The sequence below is a fragment of the Hemiscyllium ocellatum genome, chromosome 11 (assembly GCF_020745735.1).
Source record: "Hemiscyllium ocellatum isolate sHemOce1 chromosome 11, sHemOce1.pat.X.cur, whole genome shotgun sequence".
NCBI classification, from domain to species: Eukaryota; Metazoa; Chordata; class Chondrichthyes; order Orectolobiformes; family Hemiscylliidae; genus Hemiscyllium; species Hemiscyllium ocellatum.
In genome coordinates this window covers 59,202,435-59,229,777 of record NC_083411.1, presented here as the reverse complement: position 1 = coordinate 59,229,777, position 27,343 = coordinate 59,202,435, and the positions used below count along the sequence as shown (strand labels likewise).

The 27,343-nt window shown below is 40.3% G+C and overlaps 1 pseudogene; it reads right to left on the bottom strand.

Annotated features, from left to right (window-relative positions):
• Nucleotides 1-27,343, bottom strand: part of LOC132820023 (sodium- and chloride-dependent neutral and basic amino acid transporter B(0+)-like) — a 101,771-nt pseudogene that overhangs the window by 9,785 nt on the left and 64,643 nt on the right.

The window sequence follows — 27,343 nt, the reverse complement described above, 5'->3', positions numbered from 1 at the left end:
TATTTTGCTATCAGGGATAAGGTATTAGTGGTACTTCCAGTAATAGGTGAACCTTTAAAAGCAGGATTTAGTGGATCTTATAAAATCGAAAGGACATTGAGTGAGGTAAACTACTTGATATGGACCCCAGACTGGAAGAAATCTCACAGAGTGTGTCTTGTGGGATACTCAAAAGATATTTTGACAGGGAAGGAAAGCAAGAGAAGGTGTTAATGATTACAGCACAGAAGGAAGAGCCAAGTTCAGAGGCTTCTGAATTGGACATTCCTCAAATTAAATGGGACAATGAGGAAGTTGTCAAAAATTGGGATAAATGATTGGGTTATCTTCCTGAGAAAAATTGAAATTACCTGAAAGAGCATTACTATCACATGGGGAGATATGAGGAAATAACCTGGGAAGTATTAGCCTAATGGTGCATGATGCAGAGATAGGAGAGGCTATTCCGATTAAGCAACAAGTCCCCAGATGTAAATAAGGAGGACATCACAGTGTCGGCAAGGCTGTGTTTGTCCTGTCTGGTGCTTAGGTTGATGTCGGATGTTTTGTTTGCTCTCAAAATAGGTAAGAATCAATTATGTCCTTTCGTGAAGGACATTAGTAAACCAAATGCATTTTAATGACAATCACCAGTGGTTACATATTCACTATTAGACCAGATTTTTAATTTCTCATTTTATTGAATTTATATGTTTCCAAATGCCCTGCTTAGATTTAAACTCTTGACCCACATGGTTAACCTAATGTTCTGGATTACTAATCCAGTGACAATATCACTACATCAGTCCCACTCTCTCTCTCTCAATGTCACTGGGCACATCCAAATATTGCAAATACATGTTACATGTGAAATGAACATTAGCATCTTTAGTTTTCTGGTATTGGCATGGACTGTCCCATTTTTAAACAAGTAAGTTCAAACAACTTTCTGCTTTGCCTGAGCTCCCACTTGGAGTAAATTCATTTTGTCCCGTTCCCTTCAGAACGATTGCAGCACTCAAACCTGTCCATGCAAAATAGCCGCACTTGACCTGGAGTGTTCTGAAAGATATGCTGCATTAGAAATGTTTAATATGGAAATTGACCAATAAACAGGAGAAATATTCGGGGATCTTCATCAAGAACTAGCTGAGAACTTTCGAGCCACACCCCTTTCAGACAGTCTAAGGGACTGGCTTCTGATTGTGGAAGAGTCACCATCAATGGAGAAGCTGCATCAGCCTTAATTCCAGTCACAAACATTAGGGAGCTTCAGACAAAGGTGCCCTCCTTGAGGCTTCCATCCAATACCTGAGCAAGTGGAAGAATCATTCTTCCTTCTCCAAAAATGAAACAAAGTCAATAGATTATATTTAGGATCCAACAGAATGACCACCAAACACATCCTCCAAAGGACAGGGTGAGTATTTTCTCAAAACTTGACATTCAAGCCACGTAAAACTCTGAGAGATAACTATGAGTTTTGAGATTTTCATTGTTGTGAACTGCAAAGTCTCTCTTCAGAGTCTGAGTGTGTTTCCATCAAACTGCTGCTAAGCAGAAAACACCAGTGTACAGTAGGGGAAAGATAGGGTTCTTGATTAGTAAAGGGATCATCGGTTACCAGGTGAAAGTAGAAGAATAGGATTGAGAAACATAACAGCCATGATGGAATGGCAGAGCAGACCTGATGGGTTGAATGGCCTATTTCTGCTCATTTATCGAATATTCTTATAGAGAATTGCACTTTTATCATGAGTTTTAGCCTGTGAAATGCTCATTTCTGAACTGACCATTTCCTTTCTTTCCCTCAGATTATTACTGATGAAAGTGTGGCTGAAGGTGATGAGAATGTGGAGTGAGGCAACTGGTCCTCAGAGACTGATTGCCTGCTCTTAGTGATTGGTTACGCTGTGGGTCTGAGCAATGTCTGGAGATTCCCATACCTGGTTTACAGAAACGGAGGAGGAATTGTAATGGATCCTAAATGCATCTGGAGAAAAGTAAAATTTAGTGAATTATTTCATTTCTTTAGAAAGAACATTCAAGTCAACAAGAAAAGGGAAATGTTTCATTTCATTCAGAATTTGGTTATGATGAATTCAATCCCGTGGGTTTTGAGCTGTATAGTGTTTTGGAGTTTGGGTTCGAATCAGGGGAAACAACAAGATTCATCTAATAGATGGCTTTCAAAATGAAACATCTGAGCCCTGGCAGTTGTGTAGAACTGTTAATCTATGAATTTTGAATATCCTTTAATGTGTTATTGTTTGAAATGCTTGCAATATCTACGTCAGGTATATTTACAGCACCGTATCTGAAATCCTCAGTTACTGGTCTTCTCAGTCAGCCTCTGGAACTCAGAGTTACATTATAACTTGCTTATTTCAAGTGCTCTTCAAACCCCCAGAACCCTAGGTCAATGAAGGCTGTGTTCTAACAGCATGAGGCCTTGAGATCAGGATGTCATGAAAAATGATGTTCATATGAAGAACGAATGCATAAAAGTGTTGTAACACAATTTTGGAAGGAAGCAAAAATATTCTAATTCCAGGAGAAAGAAAACATGAGAATATTTTTGTAATTAACTCTAACTTTAGCAGCTGCATCAAAGACTCATCATCTCCTGTATATTAACATACATTTGTACTCCAAAATCAGACAGCAATCATAGGTAATGAATTGGGAATGAGCACCTTGAATTGCTGTATCGGGAGAGATGGAATGATAGTTTCAGAGATGAAAGGACACATGGATCAATGGATTGATAGACCGGCAGATACATCAATGGATATTTGGCATAACCATGAGCTACCAGTCTCTGGTTAGTCAATAACATACAACAATTGACCTGTGCCCACTGGATAGCTGACCCATTCTCTCTCTGTGAACATCTAATACCTATGCCCACAATCCACTGACTCACTAAACCCCCTTTCCCATCTGTCACATTCCCCTCAATCAACAACCTGCTGTGTTACCCCCTTAGTCTGCTGAGAACCACCCGCTCACTCCTCAGTTACATCACAACTCCCTCATCTAACTAACACCCTAGTCCCTTACCAACTCGCTTACCAATATCTCCTCACTAATTACTTTATTTATTTACCTTCCCTCAGGACTGAAGTACAACAGGTATTTCTCTAAAATAGGGCCAAGATTTTCTGTGACAATCCACTCCAATGCCAAATGTGAGATTTTCCAGACTGATGTATTGGAAGCTGAGTCAGTTCAGTCCTGAGATATATAGTGACAATCTTAGATTTTGGTCCACACAAGAAATCTGAACCCAGGTCAGACTTTCAAAGAGGCATAATTTCAATGGAACCTACCTAGTGGAAAGGAGGAGATTCAGCTTGAACAGATGATTGTATCTTCCATTAAAATCCTTTCCTATATTTTCCAGGTGCATTCCTTATTCCCTGCACACTCATGCTGGCTCTTGTTGGGACACCATTGTTTTTACTGGAATGTTCCTTTGGCCAGTTTGCCAGCCTCGGAGCTGTTGGAGTGTGAAAAGCTGTGCCCATGTTAAAGGTTGGTGTTTGTTGAATAACTCATGCTTAGTAACAGTTTAAACAAGTAATTTTGTTTAATTTTCTTCTTGAGTCAGAGGTTCAAACCAAAACTTGTCAAATGTATTAATGTGAATACGGTTGCTTTGAAATGTATTAAATGTTGTAATGTGAGGAAGTGTAGCAGTCAATTTGAGAACAACAAGCTCCAATAAATAGCAATGAGTTAGCGAAGAGATAATATTGATATTTGTGGATAAACATTACCTGGGGGTCACTGGAAACAGCTTTCCTGCACTGTCTCAAAATAGTGCAAAGGGGAAACATTTAGATCCACCTGACAAATGGGTCCTTGAAGACACTAGTCCCATTTTTGAAGATGCCTTCAGTCCTGCATTGAAGGGTCATCCTGGATTACATGTTCATGACTCTGGAATGATGTTTGAATGAACCATGTTATGTGTCAGAGACATAAGGGTTCTTCACTGAGTAATATTTGTTTGTTTAGATACAATTACAATTCTGCAAATGCAAATTCATCCTATAGACTTGTATGTGTGTGTGTCCATATGAGGTTTTCATTTACTCTATTTCCATCTTTATAGATACATATGTTATTGTGCATCCTTACAAATTGACCACTTCGTAATGTTATGTCATCTTATCGTTATATTTATAATGGCAAATGTGCAAACAAATTTGATACTGCAGCTGTACCCTCCTTTCAATGGAAAATAAAGAGTTTTATTTTTCGTGCAATACAGGCAGGCCATACTGTACAAAATGCACAAGGGTACTAGAACAGAGCGTGGAATATTATGTTACAGTTGCAGAAAAGGTGCACAAAGAACAAGGTTAGTATTAAATTGGAAATTTGCGAGGTCTATTCAGAAGTCTAATAACAGTGGGGAAGAAGCTGTTGATTGGATCTTTTGATACATTTGTTTAAGTGTTTGTATCTTCTGTCCAACAGAAGACTTTGGAAGAAATTACAGCCGGGATGGGGAAGGGTCTTTGCTGTTCAAGAAAGACGTTAATGAATCAAGGTGTCACCATTATAAATCATTATTTAGAAATATCAATAGGTCATTACAAATCATACTTATATTTTCTAGGTTTTTTAACTGAATTAAAACTCCATTCTGACATACACAAAGTTCTTCCTGAGACACATTTTCATTCTTGCATTATGCTATAGATTCAGGCCAGAATATACCTTTCTGGAGTTACATGACTCATGAAATGTGAAACTCTGGCATAAAAGGTTTGCACTTGCAGTTACTCTCTTAATGCTGTCACTGTTCTCTGTTCAGTCATTGAGACCATTATTATTTTTCTTTTATTTTTCTCATTTTTGGTTTGACATGGTGAATGTTGTCTGATTCACGGTGTCTAGGACCCTGCAGACTCAGTCAACCAGTACACGTGAAATGAGTTTACCCAGATAACTCTTCTTGAAACAGGGAAAAGATGACACAGCACAAGCCAGCAGTCAATATAACTGTCACAACTTTATTTGAAGACAACACAGATTAAGAACTAAACTTTACAATTCTAAGTTTTAACAACTTTATTTCTAACTACCCAATTCTTTGAGAAACTTAAATACCTACCGGATACTCATAACTTTCACTGGTTCATCTAATTCTTTTCCCGCATTTTCCTCTCTCTTCATGGGTTGATTCCCTCTGTCTCTCTCTTTGTCTGGTCAGAGGGTGAGTTGCTCTGATCTTTGCCATGTCCTAACTTGCCTCTGGCTTGTCTAGAGAGTGGGGTCGGGTCGAGCCCTGTACCTTCTTGACAACCTTCACTAATTTTCCAAAAACTTAACCAACTGAGGGCATTGAGTTAACTGGTTTTATCACTGTGAAACATTGTTAATAGTTTTTGGTGGTTTGCCAACAGTGAAGCAAGTATTCACTAACAGCAAAGAAAGGACTTCCCCAGTTTCTGGATTGATCAGATGAGATTGAAGGATTTAAACATGTGTCCTTGTGGAGAGATGGGACCAATCAACAAGTCACGACTGAACTGTGCCAGCAGGGACACTACCATCAGCATCACACATGGTCAGACAATGTTTTCAGTCAGTGCTAGTGATAAAAATCCATGTGGAGCAGGATCCCCAGTGAAATTCTTAACACATCCTGTGGTTAATAGAAGGAAACCCAGCCATTGCAGACTGTAGGTGGGAGTTGGAACTCCTGTCCACAATATATAATGGTTGGAATCCTTGGGTATTAATTAGCACCCAAGGGCTGAAGCAGGAGCATGATTGAAGTTTCATGACACAAAAAATCAAATGTTAATTAATCTAAAACACTAGCAACCTGAGGTCCTGCTGGATAGTAGCAACTCTGTGCTCCTATATGCTTTAGAGAGTTGGAAAACTGGCAGAAACCAGCTCAAAAGTACTGGCAGCGGTAATGTTGCAAATTCCTCCACATTCAATGTCAAGAAAGGTCCAACAGCAGTGCCTTTGCCAAAGCAAACCTGCCAAGAATTACTTCATATCAGTTGCACTGAGCAGGCCATAGCTTTCACATGCCTGATACCAAACTTCCCCATAACTGTTCTACTCAGTCTCAGTCACTGCAGGAGACTCCCATGAGGACAGCAGAAACACTGAAGCATGTCCTCAAAGCATTCCCTGAGGAGATAAAAGACCTCTGTTGTCTCATAGGAGTATCTAGTTTGTGAACATCCAAAATGGTGAAGCCTTATCTGAGAGGACACTAAACAGATCAAGACAATCAATGCAGAATGTGCTGAAATGAAATTAAAGCATCAGAAGGAGTGCACACAGCCTCAAACAGCCCACCTAAACCGCATGAGGCTGAGTCTACAGATCACGCATTGGATTTACCAATCAACCTTACCATCCTCAACCTGAAGGAACTGCTTAAGAGGCAAAAAGGCTCAAAGAAAACTTAAACCAAGGTGATACCTGGCTCTTGGTGGAGCTGAAAACAGTTCTGAAAAACTCCCATTGCAATTACAGGGGGTATAAACAAGAAAAAGCATTTATCAGGGTCTTTTTTGGCCAATTGAACAAAACATTTTCTCAAAATTCCTCAAATCTCAGGAGTGACAAGACATTGCACATGAGTCAGGGCTTCTGTAGAGTCAGGCTTCTTCCTGTATCTTTCCCCTCTGTGTTGTTCCAGGTGTGGGCCCCATTCAGGAGCTGCTGTACATGCAGCAGAAATTTTCTATGAAAACAGAAGTGAAATATTTAACAATTCCTACACAATATTAATCCACCAATTAATTCCACTGTAAAAGAAAGCTGTTCCTAATCATATTATATTGCAGTTTGTTCTAATACTTAGCAGGTCATATTGTAGCGAAACATGTTCAATCTGTGTGTTTATTACAGAGATCAGACTCCCATGTCTAAACTGACTGAATTGTGATATTCATTTGCAATGAAATCTGGAGACACGTATTATATCCAAATAATCTTGAAATTAAATCGAACTGAAATTTTTAAAAATGCTCTATTGCAGGAACAGTTTTTCAATTTAAACAGCGTTACCAAGTAATCAATTTATTCTAATTTTATGAAGTAGCTACTACATCTAAAAGATTATCATTTTATTGAGAACACGACACTAATTAGTCAGTGTTTTTTTTAACAAAACCCTGATCACACATCCTCGAGACACATTGTGCATTGATGACATTGTGGTAATACATTTCCAACAAGGCTACTGTGAGTTAAAGAGAAGCCCCAAAAGACTGTTCTGAAATAGACAACCAAACTTACTGACTAAACCATATAATCAATGACCTTTAGAAACACAGAGGCAACTATGCAGCTGCTGACTAAAGCAAATACCCATTCACAAATCTTGTTTTGAATACCAACTGGGTGAACGAGCATGGGTTAACATTCAGTGGGCATGGGCACACAGAATAGACATAGATAAGAGGTTTTGTTCTCACCTTTCACAAAAATTCTCAAATCCAGATTAATGTCTAAAGCCTGTGAGAGGCTGTGAACCAGGGCCATGGTGAAGCTGCCCCATCTTCATTAAAAGTTGAGGATTGCTTGAAGATTCTTGCTTCTTGGAACCTGTCAGCTTGGGAATGTAGTGGTGAGGGATTGTTAACTGTGCACTTACTCTAGACCAGCAATAACTGGCCACGCCTGGAAGGGGGCTGACGACTGGAATCAGAACCCATTGCCATCTTTAAATGACTCTGGATTGGTTTGGACTCGGCATAGACCTGGCCCACTTTTCCATGAATACCCAGGACTTTCCCTCTGTAATCACCTCAAATCCAACAAGTTTTGAGAGATCTACATGCCTCTAAGTCTGTCTCTAGCAGTCAAAGCTCTAAACTTTGGAATTGCTCCATATATCTCCACCTCTCTATTTCTCTTTTCTCCTTCTCAACATATCTTCACACCGACTGGTTCAGCCAAGCTTCTGTTCTTCTACTGTGTAATTTGTCGTGAGGTTTGGTGTAAGATTTTACTTTATGACACTTCTTGGGAGTACAGTGGGATATAATATAGCAGTAGAGGCACTGTATTACTAAAAGTTGCTGTAAAGTAGGAGTCTGAGAGGCTGTCACAGAAACTGTTTCCTGATCTTTCAAACATTTCCTCACCTGCCACAAGGTGGGGCCCTCAGCTTGGACAACTCTCACCACGGCTATTATGGGTACCCACATAATACAGAAGATGATCATACACCAGCCCAGCGCTATTGACCAGACAGAGTATTCAACTGGTCCATATGTTGGAAGGGAAAATGTTGTTAAGGACCAGACTAAGATTGCCTGAATGAAATAAACACAGAAAGTAAAATCAGTAACATGATGAAAGGGACTTACTGTACATTTTTACATTCAGCTTAAATCACTCAAAGATGTAACATCTCCTTACGGTTAAAATGCACGGAGAGATCAGAATCCAACAAGCTCTCCACCAGAGCCAGAAAAGCCAATTCCTTTTCCCAATCATCATCTCAATGTCCTTGATGAATCTGTTTATCCCTGTGAATGGCAAGGAAGCAGAGAGACACCATCACTCGCGCTGTCCTGTCTTCAGGGCAGCTTGTTTTCTGTTGAAGTTCATCTTGTACAGGTGGCATTGATGAACAGGTTAAACAGAGAAAGGATTGCTGAAGATTTCAAATTGGATGAACAGAGTGTTCCCTATCACCAAATCGATTATCTGTACTCCAAGATTTAAAGGTCTTGAAGGAACTCTCACACTGTTTCGAGAAGACAAGTGTTCAAGGTGAATGGGAGATGAAGTGAGGTGGCAGGTTGAGGCCAAAGGTGCCAATGAGTGGGGATTGATGATGTGGTGAAGTCATGTTGGTTGTGGAGCAGGGTTGTGGAAGATTTGGATCTGGTCAGGTATGGAGTTGGGGGTGTTTGATAGTGGAGATGAGAGGTGTGTGTTGTCTGGAATAGAGAGTGGTGGGTGGTCACATGCCCATGGGAAGTGATGTCACAGGTGAATGACTTGGTGGGAGACTGTTAATGTTATTCATTGTCAGGTCAACGTGAATGATTGAGGGAGTCATTTTTATAATGAGAGCAGATTTTAATCCTTCTAACATTTCCTGGGTAATTATAAGTCAGTCAGAACTTTCTGAAGTCTCTGTCTCTAACTCAGAGTTGGAACTTATTCAGAGGATTTTTGACACTGGGTATTTCCATGAGTATCGTACATTCCCAGGCAATTCCCATATAGCCAGTGTGTTGGGACATCTGCCTGATCCTGGTGTACAGCTTCCAGCCAATGGTCTCCCAAAATCTGGAAATGTAAAATGTCGGCTAAGAAATTGCATTCATCATTTTAGAATTGATGAGCCTGATCTTTGTGTGAACAATAGTTAAGGGAGTGGAAACAATGGCTAATGTTAATTCCTGTAAACAGGTAATCAGTAAATAGTATTCCCTTGGCTGTATTCTTAGGGCACCATAAGGGCAAGAAAATGATCAAGAAACTTGTCCAATGGAATGAATGGATATGGATAGCACAGATAAAAGACATTGGAGTGTTGACTGACCATGATGGTATTAAATAGGGGAACAGGTTTGATGGACTGAATGGCTTACTCTTATTCCTGTGTCCCAAGATAAAGGATCAGGAAGCATATTAATGTTCCTAATCTCTATGATGATCAAGACACTCACAGGAACAATCGCATTAAGGGAATCTCCTGATTCTGTAGAATCATCATTGTGGTCAGGGAAGTGAGAAGTCTTGAAACAATGTTACGAATCTACCAATGTGATGCTTCTGTTATGAAGGTGGAAGGGAATATTTGGGGGTTTTGAAACAGTCAGAATGGACAAAGAACACAAGTGTATAGAAATAGGCCTATCGGCCCTCTAAGCCTGCGCTTACACATTTTGCTCTTCCATAATAAAACTGTCCTCACGAACAGGATCTGTATCCCTCTATTCCCTTCCTATTCATGTATTTGTCCAGGTGCTTCTTGAATGCTGCTATTGTGTCTACTTCCACCATCTCCTCTAGCAGGCGTGTTCCAGGCACTCACCACCCTTTGTGTGAATAACATGCCTTGTAGATCACTTCGAAACATCCCCCCACACCTTGAAAGTGTGTCCCCTAGTAATTGATCCCTCCACCCTGGGAAAAAAACCTCTTACCTTCCACTCAATCCATGCCATCACAATCTTCTAAACTTCTATCAAGTCACTCCTCAACCTTTCATATTCCAATGAAAACAAACCCAGTCTGTCTAAATGTTCTTCATAGCTAAAATCCCCATACCCTGCAACATCCTGGTAAACGTTTCCTAAGCATCCACATCCATCTGCTACTGTGGTGACCAGAACTGTATGTAATACACCAAGTGTGACTTAACTAAAGTTCCATAAAGCTGCAGCATAATTTGCCTACCCTTACAATCAATGCCACTTCCAATGAAGGCAAGTATGCCACAGGTTAATTGGATTGGAAGGATTCAGTTGCTGTGGGGTAGTTATCAAGTGAGGGCATGATTGAATAGCAAGTCAATTAGTTTCTAAATTTTGCTTTTCACTGTGGGACATGCATGATGTTGTTCACCTGTTAAATCCGTATCATAGCCTTGTGATTTTGAAACATAGTTCAATAAAATTAGTTCATGAATTTTATAATCCTAAACTTTTGCCTCTGTCATTATTCATTTGACTCAAGTCTAAATCCTCACTAACTGTTCAAACCCTATAGTTATCTGCACAATATCCAGTGTAGATTTTGTAGTGTTATCTTTGAAGAGGTGAAAGTATTCTCATAAATACATTTCAATTGTAATTATTTTTTTTCCCAGTCATACCCACCATAGATCCAGCTGAGACCAATGAGTTCCAACAGAGCAACTACAATGAGAATCCATCCAGTACAGAAATAATCCATTAAATGTAATGGAAAATTAGAAAGCATTAAATGGAAAAAAAACATAACATTCAAATCTTTAAAACAGACATTAAAAGGATTTAAGAATTTATCTTTTCTCAACCGCAAAATACCCTGTTTGCTCGATTTATTCTCATTCCTTGAAGGGCTGGAATTAGTTGTGTTCCATTTTTCTTTTTTGAAATAAACAATCAATTTTGCATGTAGCAGCACGGTGGCTCAGTGGTTAGCAGTGCTGCCTCACAATGCCAGGAATGCAAGTCTGATTCCACCCTTGGGTGACTATCTGTGTGGAGTTTATAAGTTCTCCCCATGTCTGTGTGGGTTTACTCCAGGTGCTCTGGTTTCCTCCCACAGTCCAAAGATATGTGGATTAGGTGGATTGGCCATGCTAAATTGTTCATAGTGTCCAGGGATGCAAAGGCTAGGCGGATTAACCATGGGGAACGCAGGGTTGTAGTGTAGAGGATGGTTCTGGGTGCGCAGCTCTTCAGAGGATCAATGCAGACTTGATGGGCTAAATGATATTTCCACACTGCAGAGAGTCTATGATTCTGTCCAGATGTGATCTCGGTCAGGTGCAACACCTCTCTGGATTTATATATTATGATCTTTCCATGCCTTTCAATATTTTATTTTAACTTCCTGGGAACATTGTACTAATGATATTTATGAAATGTTCACAAAAGTCCTCTAGATATCTCCCCTTCCCATGACCTCTACTACATTCTCAGATGACACATATTCCTCATCAACTTTCCCTCTGCTCAAATTGCAATCGTCTTTATTAAATTAAATCTGCAACATTAGTCAAAATATTTTCTTTTTATTACTGCGATCGTGGGAATTAAAGGCAGCAATAAATATAGAGACCACAGCTTTATCCTGGATGAGGAAGGTCATCACTCCATCTTCATACAGACGTTAATAATTGGTGAACACCCTGATATTGCAACATCTGATTGCTTCATCAATGATTTCTAGATTTTAGCCTCCACTGCTCAATGCAGAAATTAGTGCTGTGTATCAATCATTCTTCATGTGTTGCAGAATTCCAGACATAAATTCTCAAATTGCTTTTCCTCATTTTAAACCAAGCTCTCTAATCTCATAAATTTAATATTCTGAGTAAAATCACATTCTATAACCGCATAAGATCACCTCTCAAAATGAACTGGTCTGCAGCCTGAAAAGTACAATTTCTTGAATCTTTCCTCATAACTCAAAACCCCAATTCTCGGGGTCAGTCTTGTGGCTCCTAGCATTACAGTCTCCAGTATCCATGTGTCTGTCTGTCTTGTTGGGAAGAACTGGACGCAGTAGTTAAGGTAAGGTCTGACCACAGTGCTGTAAAGTTTGATGACCATTCCTTCTGATTTCTATTCTACAGTTTTGTGATCCAATTGATGAGGCTTATGGAATTTGTGAAACACAGAAAGCATGACACAACCCAAGAGAACGCAGCCTGTTTAATTGACTCACCAAGGAACACCTTCAACATTCACCACTTTGGCAAGTGTCCTGCAAGAGCACTTTCCAAAACTGCATTCCCCACAACCAAGCTAAAGCAGGCACCTGGCAGAAAAGAAAGTTGATTTACAAAGCAAAGAATTTCAGGTGCTGGAAGGTTGAGATGGAAATCGGGAAATTCTAGAATTATTCAACAGGGCAGACAGATTCAACAGGGAGATGAATAAGATTAACATTTCAGCTCAACGATGATCCTTCAGGAAGGAATTGGAAATCTTCATCAAGGGACAAGGGTACTGAGGGTGGAGAGTCGGAAATGGATTTTGCAAAGCAAGTCGGTGGGAATCCACATTTTGTTTATAAAGACATGCATAAAATGATGGGAAGGAAAGAAGGGAGGGTGTTGTTTTCAGGGGGCAACTTGGGGGCACTCCAATTACACATAGCATCATGCTCAACTGCTCTGCAAAATCCATCCCAACCAAAGATTTACAAACCTTCCTCGACCCAATATCCAGGATTTATAGCTTCCTTGGTCCCACATGTGGCCTTGCCTGCAGTACCAGCAGTGCCCACCACTGAGCTTGTGGCACTGCTGACACTGGTGGAATGGCTGGTCAATCGGATACTCTTGCTAAGGATGGCACCTCTTCCTGCTGGTGATTGGCATGAGCCCCATTATTAGGAAATTTATCCTGCCCACTGCACTGTAAGGCTGCAGGGAATGGATAAATCACATCCTGTTGACTGTCTTCTTAGCCAGCAATACTCACATTCCACAAACAAACAAGAGAAAGAGTCACAGAATCATAGATTGTTACAGTACAGAAGGTGGCCATTCAGCCCATTATGTCCACACTGCTTCCCAGCAAGCATTATGACTCCTGCAACACACCCCTTCCTCACACCCTTTTTCCAATTAAATAATCACCAATACCTCAATTGACTCACCATCACATTTCAAAGCTGTGCACTCCAGACCTGAATGTGAAAAAGATCTTCGTCATTACATTTGCAAATCGCTTTAAATCTGAGCCATCTCATTCTCGATCCTTTCACAAAGGGGAACAGTTTCTCCCTATCTACTCTATTCAGACCTCATATGAGTTTGGCAATGTCTGTCACATCTTCTCTTGACCCCTCCTCTCCTCTCTAAGGAGAATGACCCAATCTGTCCAATGTATTCTCATACATTAAGTTTCTCATTTTGGAATCATTTTTGTCGATCTCTTCTGCATTCTTCCAAAGTGTTCACATCCTTCCAATATTGTAGCATTCACAACAGTGCTCAGCACACCTGGTGAGGATTAACAAATTTCTTATACAAGTTCAACATAACCTTCTTGCTATTATACCCTAATAACTCTATTATTAAAGCCCAGGATACCATATGCTTTATTAACTGCTCTCTCTACATGTCTTGCTATCTTCAATGATCTGTGAAAATCTGCCCAGACCCCTCCTGCACTTCTTAAGTACTGCACCCCTGACGTTACAAATGTTTTCTCTCCCCAAAATGGATCGTCTCAAACTTCTTGCATTGAGCTTTACCTGGAAGCTACCTGCTCACTCCACCAACATGTCTGTGAACTTGTGGACTTTTCAACTCTCTTGCTTAGAGTTTACAATCCTTCCAAGGTTCATGTCATCTCCAAACTTTGAAACTGTGCCTTACAAGACAAGGTCTATACCCTGCAAATAAAGCAGGAAAAGCAGGGCTCCCACGACTGATGTAAAACAAGGAACTATGGATGTTGGACATCTGAATCAAAAACACAAACAGAAATTGCTGGTGAAACCTAGCAGCTACGGTACATCTCTGGTGAGAAAGTGGAGTTACCATTTCTCGATGATGAGTCACTGGACTTGAAACATTAACTCTGCTTTCTCCCTACAGATGCTGTCAGACTTTCTGGGTTTCACCAGCAATTTCTGTTTTTGTTCCAATCCCGATCTCTGGAGAACTCCATTACAAGCCTTCCTACAACCCAAAAAATATTTGGTGATCACTATTCTCCATTTTCTTTCACTCAGCCAATTTTGTATCCAGACTGCTATTATCTCCTTTATACCATGAGCTATAACTTTCTTCATAAGTCTGCTGTGTAACATTGCTTAAAGTGAGTTTTGAAAGTTCATGTACACCACATCAATGACATTACCCTCATCGATCCTTTCTATTACCTCTTCAAGAATTGTCAGCCATGATTTGCCTTTTAGAAATCCACGCTGACTGTTCCGAATTAACCCACATATTTATCTATGCCTCAACTGATTCTGTCATTAATATTTGTTTCCAGATTTTTATCCACCACTGAAGTTAAACTGAATTGTCTGTCATTGCTGGGCTTACCTTCATAGGTTTTTTTTACAAATAAAGGCGTAACGTCTGCAATTGTCTAACCAGTCAGCACCTCCCCTGAGTTTAGGGAAGGCTGGAAAATTATGGTCAGTGGTGCTTTAATTTCTACATTTGCTTCCCTAAATGTTCTTGGATGCATGACACCTGCTTCTGGACCTTGTCAATTTAAATATTGATTGCCTACTCAAAACTTCTTCCTGGTGAATATTGATCTTTATCGTGATAGAGCTTCCTCCTCCATTACTATAACTGGTGTCGCTTCCATCTCCTTGGTAAAGACAGATGCAAGGTATTCAGTTAACGCCTTAGTCATGTCTCTTGTCTCCATATGTCCTATATTTCAACTTGTGGGCCAAGTGCTGGAAAGTGAGATTAATGTAGAATTAATATAATTTTGGTTGTACAGACTTGAGGGCCAAAGGTCCTCTTCTGTACTATAGGATTCTATGATTCACTGTGTAAACCACCTTTTTTACCCTAATTGACTCAACTCCTCATTTTGCTATTAATGTGCCTATAGAAGACTTTGGAATTCCTTGATATGTATGGCTGACAGTGCTTTCTCATCAGTTAATACAGTTGGCTGGACAGCTGTCTTGAAATGCTGAGAGATGTCAGAGGTGTGTTTCAATTCCTGCACCAGCTGAAGATACCATGAAGTATCAACCTCTCCCCTTCCCTGAGGTGTGGTGATTCTCACATTAAACCATCACTCGTCGCCTCTCTGTGGCCCAGGAGGCCCATGGTGGCTTTACCTCTGACCTTAATCTTCTTATTAAACCCCCTTCACTTCTCCAATATGCTTTTCACTTCCCCTTTGAACCTTAGTGTTCTGCTTGAAGTTTTTGTCTTGACACTCATCATAACCTCACTTTTTCTTCTTCATTTTGTATTCTATCTCCTTTGTTCATCCTCAGAGCTCTGCATTTGTTTGTTCTCCTTTTGCTTTTTGAGAGAACATACCTTGATTGTACCTGAATCATGTCTATTTTAAACATAGCCCTTTGTTCAGTGACTGTTTTTCCCACCATAATTTTGTTCCTGTCTCTCTGGCTCAGCTCCATTCTTTGCCCATTGAAGTCAGCTCTCCTCCAGTTCATTCTTCTTATTCTGGACTGCCAATTATCCATTTTTATCACCACCCCTGGTCCAAAACCAAACCAGCAGTGGGGTTCTAAATGCTGGGAGCTTATTTAGACTGAACTTAATTCTTTGTGATTTATGAAACAGTGTCTCATTTTACTGAGTATCCTTGTCTAGAGAGGGTTGATTGCTCATGTGGAAACATAGCAAATAACTAAGCTACAACTTACCTGTGTTACAAACAGAAGGCCAAGGAAATAAAATAACAAACAAAGACCAGCTGTCAGATAAAGACGCTTTGGCCTAAGGAACTCAGGAAACTGGTCCAGCAGGCTTGTTATTACTGTTTCTATTGAAAACAAGAGTTATCAGTGATTAATTAATGATTTATACCAAGTCTTAGATAAATCCACCACCAGAGAAATGGCAGCCAAGAGGACTGAAGGAGCCATTGGGGAGAGATTTCTCTGTCTATGGGCAGAATTGTATAAGAGCAATGTTTGGAAAATGGAGGCTTGCTAATGTCTCCTGAAAGTAACTCACCATCTCAGGGTGGGTGATAGAAGATTCTGAGATGTGGGCTATAGGCTGTGATTCAGTGGGAATGACAATATTAGACATTTGGTTCAACAATGTGTGGGAGAACTCTCTCAGATTGTATTGCAGAAGAGTTTGCAACACTGATTGGGAAGATTGTACCTTTGCTGTTTCTGATGCCAGGCAGTTCATCTGGTTTATTTTTCCTATCGGAGCAATGAGCCACAACTGAGTGGCTTGCCACTTTATTTCAGAGAGGGTTGTTGTTTCATGCCTCACAATTAATATGTTACCACAGCACTGTGGGGCAGCAAGGTTGCTCAGTGGTTAGCATTGCTGCCTCACAGTGCCAGGGACCCAGGTTCAATTCCAGCCTTGGGTGCCTGTCTGTGTGGAATGAGTGTGGGTTGTGATGTCTGCATGGGTTTCCTCCGGATGCTTGGTTTCCTCCCACAATCCAAGGATGTGCAAATTAGGTGAATTGGCCATGCTAAAATGCCTGTAGTATTAGGTGCATTAGTCAGGAGTAAACGTAAGAGAATTGGTCTGGGTGGGTTACTCTTCGGAGGGTCGGTGTGTACCTGTTGGGCCAAAGGGTCTGTTTCCACACAGTAGGGAATCTTATCTAATATAATAACCTGTAAGGCATTATATAAACCCTGCATAATTATGTGACTTAAGAGCAGAAAGATCTCAGAAACTATCTTGACTTGGGCCACTTCAAGCATGACATACTGACAAACTGTGCTGCATGTTGTAATTGAGTACTTTCATACTCACCGAGAAGCGTACATGGATATAATGTTTGTATATAACAGTGAGCTGCAATAAATATTCTGTTAGATTCTTTAATCACATAAAGCATTGAAGCAAAATGCACATCAAGGATTCCAGGGTCTAACATATGATTATGGTTCTGAGGTTTTCAAGAAGGTCTCTCACACACAATCTCCTTCTATAAAAGGCATTAGGTGTCAGATGGGTTTTTCTGACACAATGATAGCTCTACAGTCAAAATTACTGACAGCAATGTTATTTCATCCAGGTTTATTTGATTGAATTCAAATTCCTCAGACACTGACGTGAAACACAACCAGAAACTATTGGAAACACTCTGCAGGTTTGGCAGCATCTGTGGAGAGAAAGCAGAATTAACATTTCAGATCCAGTGACCCTACTTCAGAATGCTGTTTTTTGAAGAAGGGTCACTGGACTCAAAACATTAACTGTGCTTCCTCTCTACAGATGCTGCCAAACCTGCTGAGTTCTTCCTGCAATTTCTGATTTCCAGCATCTGCAGTTCTTTTTTGACATAGAGGTGAGGGTTGATCTCATGTCTCCAGGTCATTTATCCAGACCTCCAGATTAGTCTGTTAACTGAATCACAACATAATTGCTGCTCAATACATTTTAACAAATCCTGTTCCTGATGAGAAGGGTCTAGATGTACATCAAAAATGATAGTTATTATATTGAGACACTTGGAACTTGGCAGCAGAAACAGAAATATGAGTTGTATGATACAACAGAAAGAACAAGGAAAGGGGAAGCAATGGCCTAATGGTATTACCGTTGGACTGTTAATCCAGAGATTATATCCAAGGGACCCAGGCTCAAATCCTGCCACGGCAGTTGGTGGAATTAAGAATCTAATGATGACCATGAATTGATTGTTGGAAAAGCTGACCTGATTTCCTAATGTCTTTTAGAGAAGGAAGCTGCCATCATTACTTGATCTGGCCTAGATGTGGCTCCAGACCCGTTGCAATGTGGTTGACTCTTAACTGCCATCTGGGCAATTAGAGATGGGCAATAAATGCTGCCTAGCCAGCAATGATCTCATCCCATGAATGAATGAAGAAAAACAAAATTGTGAACAGCGACTGAACATGATTTTTAAAAAACATGAATTCCACTGTAAATCTTCCAGATGTGAGGTAACAATGACCTGAATATTTCTTTCCTACAACTTGGAACACACTTCATTCAACCAAGCTGAGGTTTCATTAAGACATTGTGGAGAATTTGACTATAGAGTAACATTGTTTTCTCATGCATTACAATCATCAGCAGTAGTTCCAAACATAATAGCTTAGATAAGTTCCTTTTATAAAAGTAGAAAGAGATTGGTTAAATTAAGTAACATTATTGTTGAACTTAAAAGATGTCATTCTTACCAAAACTTGCAAACAGTGTGTCAAGTCCCAAAGTGAGCAGCATGAAGAAAAATAAAATGGACCATAAAGTTGCCCATGGCAACTGTGCAAGGGCCTCTGGGTAGGCAATAAAGGCCAAACCAAACCCTGAACAATGGATACAAAACAAATGATAATATTAGTCCTGCGTACAATCAACACACACTGATAGTGAGATACATGCTGGAAATGTATTAACATCATATGTAACAAAACCCGTATTCGTGCGGGATTCCTCTCCCAAGGGGCCACGGACCAGCCAGTATCGCCATTTCAATTAAATAAAAGCCCTTGTTAGGACGTCCGAAATATATGTATTTATATAATTCAAGAAGGGCTGCCATATTTTATGAAATAATTTGTTCTTTTGGTGCACCATATTTGTAAGGAAATCAAGGGGAGTACATTCTATAACTAATCTGTGCCAAATTGAAAGTTCAGGGGGGCCCTCAGCCACCCAGTTTATCAAAATATTTTTCCTTGCATATATAGAGAGAATAGAAAATAATCTCTTCCCGTGCATATCCAGGGAGGGTAAGATCGAAAAGCCCAAAAGGACAGATACAGGGTCCACTCTAATTTCCGTTCCTAAGATTTCTGTCAGAGCAGTTGCTACTTTAGTCCAATATCTACGCATCTCATGACAGGTAAATAGGCAATGTACAAAAGTGCCCACCTGTATTTTACATTTGGGACACATCGGAGATGTTCCTGCCTTAAATTTTGCCAATCGATCTGGTGCTATATGGGCCCTATGAAGTATCTTCAGCTGAATGGCCTGAGTTCTGTTGCAGATGGTGATTCTTCTGGCATTTTCCCAAATGTCATTCCACGTTTCTATAGAGATTTCTAGTCCCAAATCCTGATCCCATATTTTAAGCAGATTGTCTATATCTCCCGATACTTCACCATGTAGTAAATGATAAATAGTACTGATGGAAGATACCCCCATTGGCCATAGCATTCTACATTCTCTATCTGATTTATAAAGACTATCTAATAACGTAGTCTTCTTCTGTATGTAATCTCGAATTTGAAAGTATCGAAAGAGGTCTCCATTAGGTAATCCGAATTTCTGATGCAGCTGTTCAAAAGACATCAGGATCCCTTCTTTAAGTAGACCCCCTAAACAACAGATACTCCTGGATCTCCAGAGTTTGAAAGTGGCATTTGTAAACCCCAGTTGAAATCCCCATGCTCCCACTATCGGAGCATAAGGGGATGTTTTATGTGAGTTGCCCTCATTTTGCCGCATTATATTCCAAGCTTTAATTGTGTTTAGTATTATGGGGTTTTTACAGTGATCCGTAATGATTTTCCTCTTGTCTGAAAATAAAAGGTTAATAAGTGGGCATTTTACTTGAGAAGCCTCAATGTCCAGCCAGATTGATTGCGGGTCAGACAAGACCCAATCAGCTATGTAACTTAATAGGGAACTGAACTGATATTTCCTAAAATCTGGGAAATCCAATCCTCCCCTTGCCTGTGGAAGCTGTAGCTTCTTCAGCTTAATGAGGGGCTGTCTATGATTCCAAATAAAGAAACCCAACCAGCCATATAATTTACGTAGTGCCAGCCTCAGCAGCATCACCAGAAGCATTCTCATAGGGTATAGGAGACGGGGCAGGACATTCATTTTAATTAGTGCTATTCTACCTAGCCAGGAAATTGGAAGGTCTCCATCGCTGGAGGTCCTGCCTTATCCTTTCCAGTAAATGCACAAAGTTAGCCTTGTATAACTGACCAAATGCTGGGGTAATAAAAATGCCTAATTATAAAAAAACCTCCAGGGACCACTGAAAGGGAATGTAGGATCCATCCAATAAGTGGGATATACTAGCAAGGCCACCCATTGGCAGAGCCTCCGATTTTGAGAAATTAATTTTATAGCCTGAAAATACACTAAATGTATTAATAACTTGGATTAAGCGAGGCACGGGCATCAAAGGATTACTGAGGAATAGAAGAACATCATCTGCATAAAGGGTAATTTTATGTTTACCTGTACCAATCCTCGGGGTCCTTATATTAGGGTCAGCCTGTATAGTTTCTGCTAGTGGTTCAATTATTAGCGTAAATGGCAATGGCAAGAAAGAACATCCCTGACGGCAGCCCCTATCCATACTGAAGTTATCCGAGCCTAATCCATTGGTAATCACAACTGCTTTGGGATCACTATACAGTGTTGAGACCCATTTGGTAAACACCTTTCCAACGCCAAAGCTTTCCAATGTGTAAAACAAATATGACCATTCAACCCTGTCGAATGCCTTTTTCGCATCTAATGAGACTACTATTCCTGGTATCTTTCCCTGATGGCAGGCTTGAATCACATTCAAAACCCTTCTAACATTATTGGATGATCTACGGCCCTTAATGAACCCCGTCTGATCCTCCTTTATGATATGTGGCAATACCCTTTCTAGCCTCAATGCTAACGTTTTAGAGAGGATTTTAAAATCTACATTTACAAAGGATATTGATCTGTATGACGCACAATCTTCTGGGTCCTTTCCTTTTTTAAGGATAAGAGAGGTATTTGCCTCTTTCAGTGAAGGCGGGAGACAGCCCTGACTGTATGAGTAGTTATACATGTCCATAAGTGGACCAGCCAATATTCCTGTAAATTCTTTATAGAATTCAGCTTGAAAGCCATCTGGGCCAGGTGCCTTACTGCTCTGAAGTTGCCTGATTTTGTCAAGTATTTCTTGGATTGTTAGGGGAACATTCAAGACCGATATCTGTTCCCGAGTTAGGTCCAGAAAGGTCAAGTTTTTAAAAAATGATTGCATCCTCCAAGTCCTGTCTTCACAATCCTGTGATTTATATAAATCAGAATAAAATTTTCTTAAGATTGCATTAATCCTTTTACGATCATGAGTAAAAATACCAGTACTTTCCTTGATAGACATGATATTTGAGGGGCCTTCTTTTTCTTTGCAAGAAATGCTAAGTATTTACAAAATTCATATGACCTTTGTTTTGCAAATAATATTTCCCTCTTAGCCGTTTGGGTAAGTGTGGTGTTTTGAGCTGTCCTAAGGGCCGTAATCCTTTGCAATTTGATAATAGAAGGTCTGTCAGCGTATGCTGTTTCAGCCGCTTTTAAGCGAGCTTCGAGCAGTCGCTGTTGTTCTCCCTTTAATTTTTTCTGGGTCGCTGAGTATGAGATGATCAAACCTCGTGCGTAAGCTTTGATGGTCTCCCACATCATTGATTGGTTGCTAGCCGTACCTAAATTAATTTCTAAAAAAGTTTTAAATTCTTGAGAGAAGTACTTTACAAATTTACTGTCTTTCATCAGGAAGGGGTCCATACGCCAATGCCAGGGTGATGTCTCATTGTTCCTTGCCTTGATTTCCATATATACAGCAGCGTGATCAGAAATTGTAATACTGCCTATTTTACAGGATGATATGGAATTTTAAAAAATCGAGGGGCAAAAAACAGATCAATTCTGGTATGGCATTTGTGTGGATTGGAGTAAAAAGGAAAATCTCTGCCCTGTGGATGAAGGCATCTCCATATATTTACTAGTCCTAACTTTTTGTTCAAATCCACCAATTGTCTAGATCTGGGAGATACTCCTGCAGTACTCTTGGGAATCCCATCTATTTCCGGATCCATAATACAATTAAAGTCTCCCGCTATAATTGTATGATGGGCACCGAGAGCCATCAACTTTGAGAAGGCTTCCATTATAAATTTAAAAGGAAGTGCCAGGGGCAATACAAATTTAAAATCCCATATTCCTCTCCATTTATAAGGGCTTTAATCAGAATATATCTTCCAGATTCGTCTTTTATCTGATTTAGGATTTTGAAAGGGAAATTCTTCTGAATAAGAATAACAACTCCCCTGCGTTTTGAGCTAAAAGAAGAAAAAAAGGCCTGATCAAATCCACCCTGTCGTAATTTCAAGTGTTCTTTATCCAATAAGTGTGTCTCCTGTAGGAGAGCTATATCAACCCTTTCTTTCTTGAGGTTTGATAATATTTTCTTCCTTTTGACTGGTGAATTACTCCCCTTGACATTCCAGGTGCACCACTTAACCGACTGATCAACCATAATCGTCCAGGCAAATCCGAGATCCCTCGAGAGGGGAAACCCTATCCAGAACATCCCGAGCATAGAGCATATAAAATTCACAAAATAAAGGCTCTCTAATACACTCACAACAGTAAAATAAAAAACTATTTCGAAATAAAAAAAATATAAAACGTATTTAAATGGAGATTTTCCCCCTTGTTCCCAGGGGGTATCACTTCCTTTCCAAAAGTCTATTGTATCCCCTCCAAACCAGTGCCCCACCCTTGACCCAGGCGCCCCTCAATAGGATGAAGAAAATTCAAATATACTACAGAACTAGAGTTAACAGTGAGCACCCTACGCACCACCCCCCCCTCCCCCCACACCAATACCTGGATATATTTGGTCATGTTAATACCATGTATACCCCGCTCCTAGAAACAGAGGTAAAATAGTATAAGGTAACCACCTCCCCCCACCAACATTAACTAGACCCCCCAGCCTATATATATATATATATATATATGAAAAAACCAAGGAGGTGGAGAAAATAGTTTAGAAGAGAACAAATAAATAAATCCCTCTCCCCACCCCCCAAGATAATATTAAACAGTAAGGTAAAAAAATGATTAATATATTAAAAAAAAGGGAGGGTGGGATGTAAACCGGAGTGGGGGGAAAGCAAACCAACATCAATTATCTCTTACAATTTATCTAAGAGAGTCCCAAAATTCCTTGGTCTTTTCCAGCGATCCGAAGTTATACATGGACCCTTCATGGTTAAAGCGTAGCGTCGCTGGGTAGCGCAAGGAGTACTGAATACTTAAGTCCCTTAAACACTTCTTCGCCTCATCAAACGCCTTCATCTTTCAGACCAGAGCTGGGGAAAAGTCCTGGAATAACATGATCTTGGATCCTTTATAGATTGTGGCTTGGAGATCTTTTCCAAGATTTCTGGAGGCTTCTAAAAGTATCTGCCTCTCCTTATAACTCTGCAGCCGGAACAGGAACGGGCGGGGACGCTGGTTTGAACCGGATCCGCGTATTGCAACCCAGTAGTCCCATTCCACCCTTACCTGGCCTGATCCAGCCTCCAGATTTAAAAGCTGTGGAAGCCACTGTTCAAGGAACACTGTAAGCTGGCCTTCCTCTTCCCGTTCGGGAAGGCCCAGCAAATGAATATTTTTTCGACAGCCTCAATTCTCGAGGTCGTCAATGTGATTCTCTAAGGTCCAGGCTCGCTGTTCGAGAATCCGGACCTGATTCACAGCTGATTGTGCTGTAGTTTCGGAGGTTGCAGCCTTTAGCTCCGACCTTCCAACTCAGCGCTCGATTTCAGCGCTGCCGAGAGTGAGTCCCATCTGCTTCAGGATTCTTCTGTAAAAGCGTCAATCTTCGCATCAAGTTTGGATATTATTCCCACGAGGCTCGCCACCGAAAGTAAGTCCCCCGGGGCGGCTGCGGACGCCTCTTCTGCAGCTGGAGAGGGTGGGGGAGGAGTTCCTGCTTGCTGAGAGCTGCAGGCTCCCCTTTAGTCATTTTTACTGGAGATGAAATTGTTTAAATTCAATACTAAACAACTAATTACATTAAGTAAAAACTATTTTAAATGATTTGGTGAGTGCGGTGGGGGTGGGCGACCCACTTTGCCCAAGTCTTGGGAGGAGCACTGTAAACTCAGACTTGCTGGGTCGCCGCCATCTTGGATTCCCAAAGAAACCTGGTTGATAGATCTTCTAAGTTTAAACCCATTCTAGCTAAGTTATATCATTGCCCATGGTGGTTACTGGGTAAAACATTTACATGCATACTGTTATCAATGGAGTAGCGGATGAGTGGGAGATAATGCACTCCTCCAGCCTCAGTCAAACAAGGGGGCAGTGACAAGGAGTTCAGAACAACTGGAATATCCAGACCTGCCCTTGCTGGTGGTTCTTCCTTGCTACTCAAGCTGGTGTACAATGGAACACTTGCTATCAACAGGAACATGGTGGATCAAACCACTGGCTTCCTGAAGGTGTCAAATCAAGTTCAAATGGAGTACATCTCAAAATCACTAGAGGTTTGCTGAATCTCTCAAATCTTGCTTCCAGGATGGCAGAGTTATCCTGGGAGAATGAATAGGAGGAGGCAGATACTCAGGTTATTCAGTAATCTAATCACTGCCACGCAATAATTGTTCTACCATTCCCTAGCTATCAACCCAACTTTTATTTAACATCAAAATAAATCCGGAAATAGAAGCCACTAATAAACACAATCATTCCATGAGAACTTCATTGTGCACCAATTCCAATAATGTAGGAAAAGTTGATCTTTCTGTTACTGAATTCTCTGAGCACCTGTCTTATGTTTGCCTGTTGCCCTGTTACTATCATTCTCAATTATTTTTCTGTTCCTTTCTCATTCCATTAATCCCATTGACTCAATGCTCTTTTGGGCAAATTACACTCAGGCCCAGGTGTCCTCTTGTACCCCATCGATGTCAAACAAATGACACATATGTGCCATCGTGCAGCAGAACAGTATGGTTAACTTTGTATTTACCTGACAGTGCAACCTCTGAAACGGGCTTGTTTTGCACATGAGCCATGTGTCCAAGAGTGGAGAAGATGATAAATCCCGCAAACACACTCGTAGCACAATTAACAACACAGACAATGATGGTATCTTGGTAACAGTTGTTGTGGAATTTGTTGTAGGATGACAATGTGATTAAACTGCCCCAACCCACTGATGTCGAGTAGAAAATTTGTGTTGCAGCATCTTTCCAGACCTGATAAATAGAAGGGAGAATTCATCAGCGCTGAACGACTTCACTTGAACTCATTCAACTGAAAAACTACATTGACCACAAGAAGCATAGTGTGAGTTAGTCCAGCAGCTCAATGTGATCTGACTGAATTAAACTAGCTCTGATCAACACCATCTCACTTAATAGGAGGGCCATCATTTGATTTTCCTTTGACTACTTGCTGCCAACTTTAAGATTTTCTCTCCAAAATTGACTCATAGCAGAAATAAAACCCCACTGGACCAAAAATCTGATCTTCTGCAAAGACATTGCTATTTTCTGCACTGCAGTCTGTTAAGCAAAATGCAAACTGCATACATTGGGGTTAATTTGGATCACAAAAATGATTTAAATTAGATTTAAAATAGGTATGAATGTCAAACTGAGTACACATTTGTAACGAACCATCTTATACTTAAATGGTAAGGCTCCAGATGCTCCTTGTTATTAATGTGTAAATTCCACAGCAATTTCTGACTGCACTCAGAGGTTCAGAGAAATATCTCTGATATGCACCATTCTGCTGTTATAAAAATGATATCTCCTGACATTTACAAACTTGGCTCAGTGTGAAATTACCTAGTACATGCGTAGAGTCACATTATTATTGTTGATGTGGAAGAAGGGTTTGGGGGGAAGGGGGAGAAGATCAACTGAAAGGCAGGATCTTAGCTCTCAGTAGCTCCCCCCAGTCCACCCATCTACATGAAGTAGAGTCCTTCAAATAAGTGTTGATGCCTTTAGATGAATTCCCTCTTCTTGGAAGCCGGATAGGAATTCAACAGGATTTTGATTTCGCCTTTCCTCATGATTGTCCCCTGGTCTCCACAAGTAGGTGCAGAACCAGGGAGGAGACATTTCAATGGCCATTCATTGGCCACTTAAACACCATAATTAATGGCAGAGCATCAAAATCCATCCATGAATCTTCTGCCACCACGATAGATGAGTGACAAGAAGCTACAAACTAATGCTTTCCCACCCAATTTCATGTCCCATTGCTCCCAAATTGTCATTTGGAAGGGCATAAAATTCTGCATTTTATTTCTGAACTACTCTAAGTTCACTCATTGAGAGTTACATTTCCTTCACTATCACAGTTCATGTGCTGTTAATTTTGCAATCAAACAATTAACTTGGTTAAGCAGATGCTCAGTTGCTTTCTCTCTGTAGTCACATCTCAGGTACAGATGATATTGTGACAATGCCATCTCCCACTTCTCGATAAACTCCAAATATCATTGACATTAAACAGGTCAGGAGATGTCAAATGGACTACCACAGCTTTGCCGTTCTCAAGGGCAAGTAGAGATGGGCAATGAATGCTGGCCAGCCAGCAATGCCCATATCCCACCAATGTATATTGAACAAATATTGATGACATAGTCTCATAAGTGATTGTAACTGAAAATCTGATTACTGAATCAATCCATGATTTCAGAAAGAAAGAGGCACTGAGAATAAACAATCCTTTGCATCCCACTGCCGATCTCATCCAGTTGTATCTAATCTCATCATCCTAGCCCTTAGCATTGATTCCCTCCTGCTCATACCAAGATGATTACAACAATAAACTAACTCATTAGAATTCATCACAAAGTCTCAGCTAGCTTTTCGCAACATGTGCAAAATGATCTTTCCAAATACAAACAAAGACTGAAAGGTACATTTCAATTCTAAATTTTAATACCTCAATCAGACAAAATAAAAGAAGGAACAGTTAAATAAAAAAAAGTGATTTTTGAAATTCAATTGATTCTGTTGTTGAGCTTACCTGAGCATCAGCCAGTTTGGAGAAGTCTGAATGGCTTCCGATGTAGAATTCAATTCCTTTAGAGGCTCCCTCCAGGGTAACCCCTCGGATCAGGAGTATCGTCAGAACCACATACGGGATAATTGCAGTGAAATAAACAACCTGAGAATGGAGAATAAATTGAAAGATTTTCCTGTATTAGTGGTACAACATTTACTTTATTGGATCCAGCTG